This window comes from Neophocaena asiaeorientalis, unplaced genomic scaffold, assembly GCF_003031525.2.
Source record: "Neophocaena asiaeorientalis asiaeorientalis breed wild unplaced genomic scaffold, Neophocaena_asiaeorientalis_V1.1 scaffold211, whole genome shotgun sequence".
NCBI classification, from domain to species: domain Eukaryota; kingdom Metazoa; phylum Chordata; class Mammalia; order Artiodactyla; family Phocoenidae; genus Neophocaena; species Neophocaena asiaeorientalis.
Genome location: NW_020172824.1, coordinates 1864036 through 1868748, shown reverse-complemented (window position 1 = coordinate 1868748; position 4713 = coordinate 1864036). Strand labels below are relative to the sequence as shown.

The 4713-nt window shown below is 42.6% G+C and overlaps 1 pseudogene; it reads left to right on the top strand.

The window, feature by feature from the left end:
- The first annotated feature begins 3188 nt into the window (after window positions 1-3188).
- LOC112397639 (ER membrane protein complex subunit 3 pseudogene) lies at window positions 3189-3969 on the top strand (annotated as a pseudogene).
- Window positions 3970-4713: the final 744 nt, after the last annotated feature.

Below are 4713 nucleotides of genomic sequence, written 5' to 3'. Positions count from 1 at the left end.
CGAGAATATAATTCCCATGAGGGCAGAGACTGCATATATTTTGGTTCAACATTATATATCCTGGGACTAACACAGTCCCTGGATTAATAACAACTTTAAAAAAAAAAAAAAAAAAAGAAAGAAGGGTGGGAGGAAGAGAAGAAGAAGAGAGGAATGGCAGGAAATTATTAAAAGTATTATATAGTGAAAAACAGTAAGTTTTTCAAAGATTGATGTACAAAATTAAAATTTTTCTTATGCAGACCATCCTGAACCTTCTTTATGATCCAATGTGTATCATGAATGCCACCTATAACCCCTAACAACTAAGGGCCCTGCATAATGCAGTAGTTAGGCATGGTCCTGCCCAGGTCAGACAGCCAGATCTAATCCCATGTCCTGCCCTCTCCAGCTGGGAGAACTCAGGCCACTACCCTCACCTCTCTAAGGCTCAATGTCCTTATGCATAACAGAGGGATACTCACAGTACCTGCCTCACAAACTTGAGAAGAATAAATGAAGTAGTCCAAATGAAGCACTCAAGAAATCCTCAGTCAATACTAGCTTTAACTTTTACCTATAATCAACCTCTGCTGTAACACACTGTCACTCATGAGTATTAGCTCCAGACACATTTCTTTTGCCTCTGGTTTCCCACTCCTTCCCCTTCCCACCATCTGGGCCTATCATGGTAAAACCCTCTTCAAATTCCAAGGCTTAATTCAAATGCTGCCTCCTTTCAGGAAGCCTTCAATGCCCCTTTCATAAAAAATCCACATATATTTAGTTAATGAATCCTATGTTGGCCCATTCATACTTTGTAAACTCATTTATGGTACTCACAATAGGTACATAGGAAAAGCATCAAATTGTCAATTTTCATTTAAAGAAACATTCTTAAAATGTATCTATAGTATAAGGTGCCTAATTTGGAACTACATAAATATGTCTTTTCGTACAATCCTCTCAAACCTGTTATTTCCAACTGTGGTGATAATAATGACATTTTTTATAAACACTTACCATGTGCCAGCATGGAGCCGTTTTAAAACCTATCCCAGAGGACTGTCTGGGGAAGTAATAGGACAGAAGGCAATAGAGGCTGCTCTGTGGACCTCCAGAAGAAGAAAGCAAAAGAAAAGAAAACGGGGACTGAGGGAGTGAGGGAGAAAGTGGCAACCGGAAGACAAGGCACGGCTTGTACTGGTAAGTTCTCATGGAGGCCCCGAAGGATATATAAAATGGCCAAGGAGTCATCCGTATTTAACTGCCAGGCCCAGTGTGCACAATGCCATCTGACAGCAGTAGCAAACAAGGGAGAGCTTTCCTTCCCTCCTTTCCCATCCTTCAGATGAAAGAGAGGAGAAGATTGAACTTTAAATCAAATTTGGAGTTTTAACTGGTATGTGGGATCGGACCATATTCAGAATTAAGATTATGTTTGCAACCTTGAAATCTGAAAAAGGTCTTAATATCTAAAATGAAGTCGAAAATTCATCCATCAGCCTGTGTTTTCAACCAGCAGCAGAAGAAGGACTTCTCTTCTAAATAAATTTTAAAAGGATAGTGGGAAGTTAAAATAAGGATGATTTCTAATTGTATCTCATGAGTCTTGCTTGTTCATCATACCAGCTATACACATATTATTTACTTTAATTCTCATAATACTGAAGTAGGCTTAGTATTATTAAGTACCATCCCCATTTTAAACATGAAGAAACTGATGCATTGAGAGTTTACACGTTTCCTCAAGACTCACAGCAAGTAAATGTGCGATTCATGGTCTGAACTCAGTAATTGAAACCAGGTTATGTTAAACCACTCTGCTATAGGCGCCTCGATAAAATACTATCTTATGCAAGGAATTAAGCATTTTAAGTTTATTTTTTATATCCATAGTTCCTTGTCTTCCCTTAAAACGGGATTCTACACCAAAGTTCATCTTTTTGGCTGACTGAAATTTTTGGAGGCTTCCCTGGAAATCCCAGTGCCTGGGATCCCACCTCCCTAGGGCACCATGAAGTCACCTCTCTCCTCTCAATCAGCCCAGAGGCTGCCATGAGGCTGTGGGTAAAGATCTCTATTTCTATAAAGCGCACAAAATTATCTTCCTTTCTAAACCCAGGAAAATCCCTTTTTAGTTTCGGGGAACCTATCTCTTCATCTAGTTCTCTTCTCCCAAGTAGGCTGGGGCCGGTAGTTCTTTGTACCAAGAGTTGGATTTCCTTTACAAATTTGGACGTCTGGCTTCTCTGGGCTCACAAAACGAAACAAAAGCTGGGGCAGAGCAGCAGATGCCTTCTTTATGCAGACCACATGCCCTCCACTTGCCACAGAGCCATCCAGCTCACTCCTCCCATCACTTTATCTGCCAGACCCTTCTAAGTGTTTGGATTTGTTCATCTTGGCTTAGGCTTTTGGAAACAAAATCCAGGAAGGTTTGCTGTGACTTCTTTGGAGCGTGTCATAATCCTCCTTGGAAGGGATGAAGCAGAATAAACTACCTGACTTTCGGGATGACAGGGAGAAAAGATTCAGGACAAGAGGGGGAAAAAGTCTCAAAATTTGATCTATCTGCTACTTCTCCCTAGTAAAGGAAATGTACTTTCCTTCTTGTACTGCTGTGTTTCCTTTATGAAATGCACACCTGCACCCAGTGAAACGCAATGGCTATATTCAGTGTTTGGCAGCATACAAAGTAGGTCTTCAGTAAATGTTTCCTGAATCAAGTGCCCCAGTAGATTAGTACAAAAGTATTTAAGATCAGCATCCAGGCCTAAATACAGACAAGAATTTGTTCTATAAATGTTCTCTGTATCCAGACTCACACAGTGCTAACAAGTTTGCCAACTCCCATCCTTTGCAGTTGCAAGGTATACAAATGAGAAAGACAGATATGATCTGTGGGTAAATAATTAGTTCTCTGGGCCCTAGAACATTATTAATGTGCCATCTATACAGATCAAATCCACACAAAGTAACAAAGGATTCGGAATAGTTTTGTGGGTAAATTCAGTAACCTGGCATTTCCTCTGGGTAAAGATGCTCCTGACTTGTCAATAAAATAAGGGCTTGCGGGCTGCCCGGTGGCCCCGGGCTCACCTGGCTGAGGGGCGTGAGAAGGCTGGGAGGTGAACTCAACGAGAAGCCACGCGCCCCAGTGAAAATCAACCCGGCTACAGCAAGCCGGGAGCTGGCTCTCTGTGAAGATGGAAGGGCTCGACTCCAACATCCGCCTCTGGGTGGTCCTGCCCATCGTTATCATCACCTTCTTCGTGGGCATGATTCACCACTACGTGTCCATCCTGCCGCAGAGCTACAAGAAGCTCACCCAGGAACAAGTCTCCGACAGTCAATCCCTCATTCGAAGCAGAGGCCTCAGGGAAAATGGAAAATACATTCCCAAACAGTCTCTCCTGACATGAACATATTACTTCAACAACCCAGAGGATGGATTTTTCCAAAAAAACTAAAAGGAAGGATGTGCCTCCCTCTCCTGTGATTGACCCCCCCCCCGCCCCCTATGCTCACAGACATGATGAAAGGCAACGTCACACATGTCCTCCCTATGATTCTTATTGGTGGATGGCTCAACATGTTTTCAGGCTTTGTCACAACCAAGGTCCCGTTTCCACTGACCCTGCCTTTTAAGCCCACGCTACAGCAAGGAATTAAACTACTCACAATTAGATGCCTCCTGGGTGAGTTCTGCATCCTGGTATTTCCTCAATGTCTTTGGCCTTCGGGGCATTTACTCTCTGATTTGGGGCCAAGATAATGCTGCTGACCAATCACAGATGATGCAGGAACAGATGACTGGAGCAGCCATGGCCATGCCCGCAGACACCAGCAAAGCTTTTAAGACAGTGGGAAGCTTTGGAGCCGACCGACCACCAGTGGGCACTAGATGGTGTCAAAGAGGAGCTCGTGGCTGAAGACCTCCACTTTGAAGGCATGTTCAAAAAGGAATTACAGACCTCTATTTTTTGAAGACCAAGCAGGGGTTAGCTGTGTCAGGAACTCAGAGTAGCGCTTAACCTTGAAACTTTTGTTTTGAGCTGGAGCCTCTCGGAATAAAAAGGGGGATGCGCGAGCTGGCGGGTGTGCAGTAAGGATTGTTCTTGTCTGAGCCGGCTTCCCCTTTATGTTTGAAACCAGAGGAAACATGAGGACTGTGTGCTGGGTGACTTGCCCAGAAACAGCTATTTTTGAAATACTTTAAATTTTCCTTCTGGTGACTCGAGTAATAAAAGTAAGAGAGAGGGGGGGAAACTCAAGCTAGTGATAATGTATAAAACTTAGCAAAAATTCAGAAATTTCAGAAAAAGTGTTGTCAATTAAACCTAATTATTATGTACCGTCATTCTGACTTCTAAACCACAGTAAACTCCTGTTTTCTTGGGATCCAAAAAAAAAAAGGCTCTGGTCTTCGGTTACATTTTCCACGTAATTCAATGTATGCATATATGACCCAAGAAAGAGAAAATGATAGCAAGGAAATGCCGAAAACAACGAGCGCTCTATAATATGAGGATGTTTCAGAGGATCCATTGCCCTCACAGTTAATTACAGGCTGCCTCTCCAAGAATCCTCTCTAATGCTGCCTTTTGCTACCAGTCTAGCTCAGCTGAGCAATACACTGCCAGCTCTCCAAACCACCTTCCTTCTTCCTTTTTTACTTTTTTCCACAGGACAAAAATACTTCAAGGATTAAATCATATGTGGCCTTTAAGA